The sequence below is a fragment of the Mixophyes fleayi genome, chromosome 3, assembly GCF_038048845.1.
Source record: "Mixophyes fleayi isolate aMixFle1 chromosome 3, aMixFle1.hap1, whole genome shotgun sequence".
Taxonomy (NCBI): domain Eukaryota; kingdom Metazoa; phylum Chordata; class Amphibia; order Anura; family Limnodynastidae; genus Mixophyes; species Mixophyes fleayi.
The window spans coordinates 64,202,994-64,213,259 of NC_134404.1; positions in this window are offsets into that span (position 1 = coordinate 64,202,994).

Below are 10,266 nucleotides of genomic sequence, written 5' to 3' on the forward strand. Positions count from 1 at the left end.
TCTCTCTCTTCCGATATCGGCGATCAGGTGCATCTGAATGCCAAAATTACCTGTAATCTATCAGAAGTCACTTCCATCTATTTAAGGCACCTCCTTACTAGGTTCTGGTGCCAGAGTATTGGTTCACCAGTCTCTGACTATTCTTCTGGGTTCTCCCGGTGTACCGCACCATTGTTTGGTATGTGACCTGGACTGCACGACCATCCCTGTACTCCATCCATTGCACTGGGTAACTAACTTGGAGAACTGCGACCTGTGCACCCCACGGAGCGAAGTCCATACCTCCTTGCAGGGGTCCCTGGTGAATACCGGGGGTGCACTAGACTCCGTGCCTCCCTGTTTAGTAGCACCAGTACCAGACAGTGGCATCTATAGTGTCAATAACATAACAGTATCCCAATAAATCTTTGAAACAACCATGTTCTCTGTGTGATGACAGTTCTTGCCACCATCTTGCAAATTGCCCCTATCTTCACAAATTTTTAACTGTTTTATATTTGTGAAAAGATGATTATGTGGGAGGTAGGGCACATAACAGATCTAAAGTGCAGGTATCTTAACAATTTCTTGTAAGAATCCAATCAAGTTTTTAAATCTATGTAATGAATCAAACATCCCACCATCCCTGGTAAAGAGTTTCATTGTCTAACTACACTTGCAGTGAACCTCTTTCTCTACTGATTGTGAAAATACCTTTCTTCCAGTTACAGTGAAAGTCTGTCACACGCTGGGCCAGCGGTAAGGTCCCGGCATACTTACCCACTCCATGCAGGCTCCCCTCCGGTGCTGAGCGCCGCGATCTACCAATGGCAGCCACCATTTTGGATTCGGATCTGCGCATGCGCAGACACAATTTCTTTTATAACTTTGCTCCTCTGCTGTAATTGGCTCCCTCTCCTCCACAGGATTTTTAAGGCACCTGACACTGCAGCCAGGTGCCTGTTCTTTGTGTCCATTTCCTTGGAAGTGCAAGACGTTGCTCCTGGTGATCCTCAGCCTTACCTGTACTGTTACCTGCCGGCTGTGAACCATCCTCTCCACAGTCTATCACCTCCTGTGTGCAGCTCGCTGTTCCAGTCACTCTTCAGTTTGCTGTTTAGTGGAACTCCCCTGCAGATTGTCACCTCCTCGTGTACAGCTTGCTGTATACTGATACCTCTCCGCAGGCTATCACCTACTGTGTGCAGCTTGCTGTTCCAGTGGAACTCCTCCACAAACTACCACTTCCTTGTATTCTGTCTGCCATTGGCTGGGTTGCTCCATGTCATCCACCTCCTCCCACACTTAGCTCACTGTTCCAGTGATCTCTCGGTGAGCTGTTCAGAGGTACCCTTCAGCTGCCTGCTATCTTATTCTTCATTCTCCTACCGGGTCTTGTCTAGTACTCTCCCAGAGGGCCATGACCTGTGCAGGGGTCCCTGGTGAACACAACCTGCTTTGTTAGACTGCACGCCTTTGGGCAGAGTAGTGGTAAACTAGACAGATTCGGGGGATCCGAATTTCAACCTTAACTTCTGTGACAATGTACCTTTGTTACCTCTGTTGGCTGTGTTTATAACTGGACATAGTTTAGTGCCATCTACAAGTATGGACATTTTACTTTCTAGGCTATCTGAAAGGTGATTAATCCTTGTGATTTACTGTTCTTAAGCCAGTAATCTACCCATGTGTGTATCCAAATCCAAACAAATCCCATCCACTTCACTATTTTCCTCATCATAAAAATTGAAGAGACTGTTTTAGCATGGCTGGTACTTTGTAAATATATGTTGACATTGGGGACCCATGTAGAGATGGAGGCATTTGCACCCTGAATGTAAGAAAGAACAGTTGTACGCATGAAAAAGTGCATTTAAGTCCATATGTTCAGTCAGACCAGACAAATTTCTATAACACTAGCAGAAATTCCAGGTTTACATAAGGAGTAACAAGTGCATATATTTATGCTCCAAACCTGTCTAGCAATGAGGCTAGTTGAGGATTTTTGGGAAGGAAGAACTTACAGTTCATCTAAAGGATGTTGCATTGTAACTTGTCACTTTGTATTTGAGATTTACTGGAACTTGAAGCTTAAACTCGGCTTCCAGTTCAATGCAAGCGCTGGTCAAAGTTGCGTGCATAACTTTCAATTTCACGTCCACCTTTCCTGCTCACCAAACCCCACGAGAGGTGTGACAAGCATCCACTTTCATTGAATTAGGTGAAAATGTAAATGTGATAAGTGAAATTTTGGACACAAAGGTTTTTTTGCATGTAAAAATCTTTCAAACACAATTCACAATGTACCATACATGGGCAGTTTTCAGATGGTGGTAGAGAGAACATGCAACCCTGTCAGCACACTGTACTGTAATTAATAATAGAGGATTGTGACTGTGCGGGATCACTGTGGTCAGCTTCTCCTGCATCTGCCTCCACCCAACCCTCACAAGAAAGTTCACATCTAGACAACACAAGTTTTGGGAACTTCCAGACTTGTGCAATCTGAAGGAAACTGCTTGTCCTGAATTATTTGTTTAAATAAAAGATGGACCCAGTGGTGTGCACCTGGTGGACTAGAGGTCTCACAGTATGTGCAGTATACCATTGCCTGATACAAGAGAACAATAAATAGCCCGAGGTAGACTTCAATAGGGTGAGAACAAATTTGTGCCCCTTCATTTCATGTTTCTAAAACTGCACAGAACCATTAGCTGACTTACATTAAGCTTTTATATCTTATTCCTTCAAGGATGTTAAACTTTTGACTGTGTTTATGTACTGTGAATTTTCTTTGTATGCAGTATATTAAATTATACTAACAAGTACATATTTTAATATTTTATAATGAAGCAATTATCACTAGCTCAGATTGACCCTGATTCATGCTCAGACATATGTACATTTGCATGCAAGTTGAACCAGACCCATTATGTTTTACAAGCACAAGCGAAAAGCCCTATTGCCAGCAAAAATGTGTGTTATCTCTAACCTCTAACCTCTATCTCTATCCTCTATACATGAAAGGAGTACATTACATTATTAACAGGAACTTTCTCCTTTACTGATCTAGTAAATATTACTATTCATTGTTAAGAATTCTAAATAGGTACTGTAAGTGTTTGTACCAGTCTCATTGTAGTGTTATGTACTTCAATTCCACTCACATGGTGACATACCAACTCACCAAGAACTGACATCAACACTTGCCTGGGTACAAATTGGATCATAGCATTTTCTGACTACATTGATGAAAAAAAGCAGTTAGCATCATATGTTAATAGTGATAGATAGATAGATAGATAGATAGTAGATAGATAGATATTCTGTACTGTACGCTAATCCAAACTTCAGCTGTAATTTAAATAACCCTTTTATAACTTCACTAACTTCCCCAAGTTTGTGAAGGCCCTCGAGGTCTGTAATTAACCACTGCCATGAACTGCCCCACAGGATGCCCAGGAGGTCAGCAACACCAACCCGATGGTCCACACCATATCACACACTTGAATGAACCTCTTCAGTAACCATCACCCTTGGGACCTTACCCTTTCATTCCCATAGACCCTGATGCCTCCAGGCTGTCTGAAAACTGTCACCCCACAAATGCCTCCAGATCCATCCATTGCACCCCTATTGACCACTCTCCTGCCGCCAATATCCTTACCCATGATGGTCATTTGTGTCCTTGCCCTTGGGGTACTTCCCTCAATTCGGAAGGGCTGTAACATTCCCTTTGTGTTACACGTTGACCAACACCACATAGTGCACCTTACACTCTCTAACGCTGCTCTGTAAAACATCCTTTCTTCATCACTTGTATTCGTCAATACATACCCTCTCCTCTCTCTGTCTCATTCATGTCCTTTATCCTACTAATATGTGTAGAATAAAATCCTGTACCTTGGAGCTGATCCGACCTGCCAACCTTGCCAGCCATCCCTCTTGATCTATCCATGTTCAATCCCTGGGTCGAAGCCCCTGTCTCTGCTAGGCTCTCCTGCTATCCTAAATACTATCCCTGGGCTCTTCTGGATCGTTCCTGCCATCCTTTCTAAAGGGCTAAGGCACACTCTCTTGAACGACCAAGAGAGCTGCTGCACCGACACCTCCCTCCCCAAGATCTCCAACATCAGAAACTTTTCACTGCTATAAGTTTTATCTCTGCAGAAATTAACACCATCTCTAGATGGCGTAGCTATGAAATAATATAGAACGCTGCTCCACCTGAGAAGAATTAGTGAAGAAGCAGCTCATCTCTTCCTGAATCCTCCTCCGCAGATTGTTCTTCCTTTCCTTCCTGTCTTCCATGAGCTGGCACAGCAGTAAGATATTGAGCAAATATAGTAAGCATCTCACAGATACTTAACTACACATAAAAATATATTACTCCATGTGACAGGATGGACTGCCTGTGCCACCCTGTCTGTTGTTGCTGGGAACTGACTGGGCTTACTTTGCCACTGTCCCCTTTCTTTCTCCCTAATTGCGCCCTCTAACAGCAGTAGGAGGGGCTTACGATGCTGCCACCACTAAGATCCAACACTGGCACCTAAAACCGCTTCCATCTGGGTAACTGTCGCTGCTAGTTTACCACCTCACTGGGCACCTGGGCTGGTACCCCTGACATTTTACGGTAGATCAGAGTGCTGTGGATTCTGTACAAAGGGCTGTTGCTAGAGTATTATGAGTTTTAGCCCTCCTTGCCATTAACGCTCGTGCTTATGTAATACCCGAATTTAAATAATGAAATTATCTAGCACTAACAAGTGTTTAATAAAATGCATCTATGAATACTGCTTCTCCCTTCTGGGCCAATCAGAGCAAGGCACATGAGGGGGCTGTGTGTTGGAGTCAGAGAGAGTCAGCTGGATGAGCCACTGGCCAAAAAGAAAGAGAAAAATAGACCATAAATAAAATGAAAGAAAGAGCAAGTAATAAAGAGAAGTAGAAGTTATTGTGGAAGTAAATATGACCCCACTCTGTAACTCTACACTGGTGGCGCTGTTACTATATTTTTAATGTGTTATCACTTTGTATTATATAAATGTACTCTGTTGTACAGCAATGTTCTAGTGAGTTTGTTGTTCATGTAAGATCCTGTCATGTCTGTATGCTGATAGCTAAACAGTTTATTATAAATAGTTATTCTACAAAGAATTCCCCAGTGTGTGCCTATTGATCTAACAGTCTGTGGGCCCAGATTAAAAGTGACCCAGACATTAGACAGTTACCAGTCAAATTCAGACACAAGTACAAGGAACCCAGACCCAAACAAAAATTACCACAGAACCTAGTTACCTAGTTAATTTGACCCCGCCTCCTAAACATCAATCACAGTTTTTGGCCAATTACAACAGGGGGCCACAATGACACACAATACGCTTCATAAGCTCACACCCCCCGCCACTTTAATATAGAAGAATTTCGTAACCAAAAGGTTGCCTTGCTCTCCCGGGTAGGGACTCTCAGAAATTTGTGAGTCTCCCGGAAATTCCGGGAGAGTAGGCAACTATGAGTTATAATCACAGACAGACCAGAGATTAATAGCCAGGAAAACCAGAAAGCACTCTGGTTTAATACCATATATAGAATCTTTAAAACATAACTTTTATTGGCACTCTAAAAGGCACTAATGAATAATATAAATAGGCAAACTATATATATATATATATATAAAAAAATAATAGAGTGAAAAGTGAAGAAAATGTGAGATAAAAATTAGACCCAGGGGAAGGGCTGGTCACTTAACATATGTGAATTCTAGCAAGCTATATGCCCTAATGCTAGGGATTATATATAATTAGGAAATAATAAAATGGTTAAGCGTGTGGAGAACTATATGGTTCAATCCCTCAAAAGTATATGGACTAAATAGCTAGTTAGAGATGCTGTATTAGGAAGCATGGAAGGGACATCTCCAAGCATGGTATCTAGGGTGTATCCAATTAGATATTTTGGTTATCATTTGCTGTTTTTATACACATACAGGATAAGGTAAGTATGTATTTCTTGCTCTGAGAAAGCCTGGGATGTATCTCATCCTTAAAAATAGTCTCGGTTGGAAGCAATTCGTATTTCTTTCCTTAATGAGACTGGGCTAAAACTGTAAGCCTAGCCTTTTGTGTGTCAGAGATTCATTTAAGACACAGTTTGTCTAGTAGTTGAATTGTAAATTAACTGGTCAGTCACCTTCCTTTCCCATAGCTAGATTCTAGGTAATCTGTTAGCATGCTGTGTATTTCTACAAAACCCTCTCCTGAATACAGCCTATAGTATCATATGTAGGCAGGCTGATAGCAATGATGCATTGCTATGCTTAGAAGATCTCTGGTATTTGAAACTACCATGCATCCACCATGAGGCGATTGTATTTCTCCTCTCTGCTTGGGGACATCAGATCAAACAAATGTCCCCTTCTGGATATGGGAGGCTACTTGCAAGAGAAAATTATATCCAACATAAAATCTAAACATAAATACTGTCAAAATAAAAATAGGATTTATGGACCACTTTAATCATCTAAGTATACCATACCCTATCTTTCCTTTGTAGTACAACACTTGCAGGTATTATCTACTATAAAAGGGCCATATGGTCTAATTCAACACTAAATTATTCATCATTATTGGCTTTTACTGCTTTACCAATTATCTATAATTAAATGAGACTTGTACATATCTCATAGGTGCCTATAGGCACAATTGAATTTAGAAGTGAATAAATCTTAGGAATAGCAGTGCTATTATACATGTTCCCATACATCAAATGTATGCAATATATTAGAACCATATAAAAAAAATCTCTCAGACTAAAGGCACAAAAGAAATTCTATGTATCAATAATATACATTCACTAAGAATAATGTTTAATAATAAACTGTGTCTTAGAGGAATCCTTGACACACAATGACTGATCAGTTCATTTACAACTTAATTACTAGACAAACTGTGTCTTAAATGAATCTCTGACACACAAAAGGCTAGGCTTACAGTTTTAGCCCAGTCTCATTAAGGAAAGAAATACCAATTGCTTCCAACCGAGACTATTTTTAGGATGAGATACATCCCAGGCTTTCTCAGATCTCTAACTAGCTATTTAGTCCATATACTTTTAAGGGATTGAACCATACAGTTCTCCACACACTTAACCATTTGATTATTTCCTAGTTATATATAATCCCTAGCATTAGGGCATATAGCTTGCTAGAATTCACATATGTTAAGGGACCAGCCCTTCCTCCGGGTCTAATTTTTATCTCACATTTTCTTCATTTTTCACTCTATTGTTTTTATATAGTTCGCCTATTTATATTATTCATTAGTGCCTTTTAGAATCCCAATAAAGGTTACGTTTTAAAGATTTTATATATGGTATTAAACCAGAGTGCTTTAAGTGCTATTTCTTTCCCTCCTCTCTAAGAGCAGAGCAAACCTAAACGCTTATTCAACAAGAGACATTTCTTCAGGTCTGCTCCAAGTTGAATTTGATCTTGCGTATGCCTGATTTCCGTGTTTTTTTTTTTAAAAAATACGCAATTTAAGTTCTTTTTACATGCTGTAATGAATCAGGCCCTCTGTGTTTTAACCATAGTTGCCTACTCTCCCAGAATGTTCGGGAGACTCCTGAATTGTTGGGCGTTCTCCCGGTCTCCCGGGAGAGCAGAGCAACCTTACACATCCTGCCCACTTCATTAGTGATGTGGGGGCGGAGCTAATCACTGCATCCTCACCCTGCCTCGTGCTGTAATAGACAGAAATAGGTAAAGTTTAGCAGGGGCGGGGTCTGAAGATGTGATTCGAGTGGCCACGCCCCCAGGACGCAGCAGTGAAATCTCCCCTCCAGAAGATCTTGCTGCCAAAGTTGGCAAGTATGGTTTTAACTAGAGATGTTTACTGACCCCCATGTTTTGGTTTTGGATCTGTATTTTTTTAGAAAAATAGCTAAAATATGCTAAAATTACATAATGTTGCTCTTTTTTTGTTCCTACATTATTATTAACCTCAATAACACTAATTTTCATTCATTTCCAGTCAATTTTGAAACACCTCACAGGTCACAATATTATTTTCATCCACTTTCGGACAAAGACTGCAGCGAGCTGGCTGGATACTAAGTGAAAGAGCAATGACACAGACACATTGCAGTTCATAGCACATCTAGGAAACATTTCCACACAGCAGTGGCAGAAAAGAAAAGTGGTGGAATATGGAATTGTCCTTGGACCCTTCCATCCACCCTTATGTAAGATATTGAAAAGGACATGTACAGTTTAACAAAGCAAATGCTCCAGCAACAAGGAGTGAAACTTTTATTGCTGAAGTGCTCAGTTTGTTAGGGCCCCTACAAAACAGGCTAACAATGGGCTTAAGGCACCTAAGCAAACAGTGCTGTTAATGAACTCTACTGTGGCAAGTCATGCACCAGTGGAAGCAGTTCTTGCCAGTGATAAGAAGAAGGCCATTGTCATGCCTGGACATAAGACCAAAAAATCCACCTCTTATGTGTGGAATTATTTTTACACAAATCCTGACAACAGTTGTCTAGCCATTTGTAGGATTGTAAAGCCACAGTTAGTAGAGGTAGGGACCTTAACCATCTAGGAATCTCATCCATGTTGCGCCATTTTAAGTGAGTTCATGGAAAGCTTTTGTGAAAATCAGAAACTTATGCTAAAAAATAACAACAAGCAGTCCAGCATCAGCTACCTCCCTTCTCTCAGCTAGATCCCAGCACCTGCAATCTACACCTCCAACACCTTCATCATCAATATCCTCACAAGTGATCGGAGTTAGTTCTGCATCCAAGTTGCTAAGGCGAGATGACTCCTCCCCTATCCAGGACTCCTCAGAAGAATCCTTGAGCGTTAGGCCCACTGCTGCTGCTCCTGTTGCTTGGGGTGAATCTTCAACCCAGAAGCAGACCAAGAAGAAGATTTCTAGTAGTTTACAACAATTGACTGTTAAACAATCCTTTGCAAGAGGAAGCAAGTATGGCAACTGTCAACCAGTCACACATCGGATCACAGGCGCCATGGCGACTATACTAGTATTAGACCTGCGTCCAATATCCACCATCAATGCAGCAGGCATAATGCAGTTAATTTAGGTCCTGTGTCCCCGATGCCAAATTCCATCTCAACAACATTTTACTAGACAACAATTCCTCACCTGTACCAGGAGGTTACAAAAAAGAAAATTATTGGGCTACAAAAAGCCATTCTACCCACTGTACACTTAACCACAGATATAGGGACAAGCGGAACTGGCTAAACTAAAGATTATATGACTGTGACAGCTCACTGGGTTGGTAAATCGCCTTCAGCAGCAGGAACAGCAGCAGCATCTAACAAACAACGCCAGATCTTTCAGAGGCAGGCCACTCGGTGTATCATCTGCTTCATTAAGAGCTATATTATTATTATTACTTTTATTATTATCGTAGATTTGTAAGGCGCCACAGTGCTCCACAGTGCCGTACAATATAAAAGGACATACATAAAACAGGACATATGTAAAACAAGGACAGACAAGGCAGAGAAAAATGAATGCAGACATGAAAACAAAGGGTGTGGAGGACCCTGCTCATTAGAGCGAAAACATTCTAAAGGGAAGAGGGACAGCTGAAACAAGAGGAGCGAGTGTGGCTCAGAGTGGCGAATGGGATAGTTGTGAGGGTGCATTAGTTTGAATAGTGTTATCGAGGATAAGGTCAACTCTAAAAAAGAGGTGGGTTTTCAAAGAGCATCTAAAGATTTGAAGGCTGTGGGAAAGTCTGATTGAGCATGGTAAGGAATTCCATAAGTGGAGAGCAGCACGGGAGAAGTCTTGTAGGCGGGAGTGAGAAGTGGTTATCAGAAACGAGACAAGGCGCATGTCAGAGGTAATACTGCTGACAACCTTTTTGAAAAACTAAGGGATGTCATTGCAACATGGCTTATCCTGCTTGGACTCTCCTGAGGATATGTGATTTCTGATAATGTCACCAATACTGTTACAGCATTACAGCAGGGGAAATTTCCCTGTTTTGCTTACACAATGAACTTGGTGGTATAGAATTTTTTAAAAAATGTCAATGACATACAGGAAATGCTGTCTGTGTCCCGAAATATTTAGGGTCATTTTCAGCATTCTGCAACAGCATGTAGGAGATTGCAGCAGCTGCAAGAAGAATTGAATTTAGGGGGAATGTACTTTAGTCCAGCGCAGTGGAGAATACTTTCCGTGTTGTGCAAGGTGGTGAAACCACTCAAAGTAGTTACCTGTGAAGACAGTGCAGACACTGTTA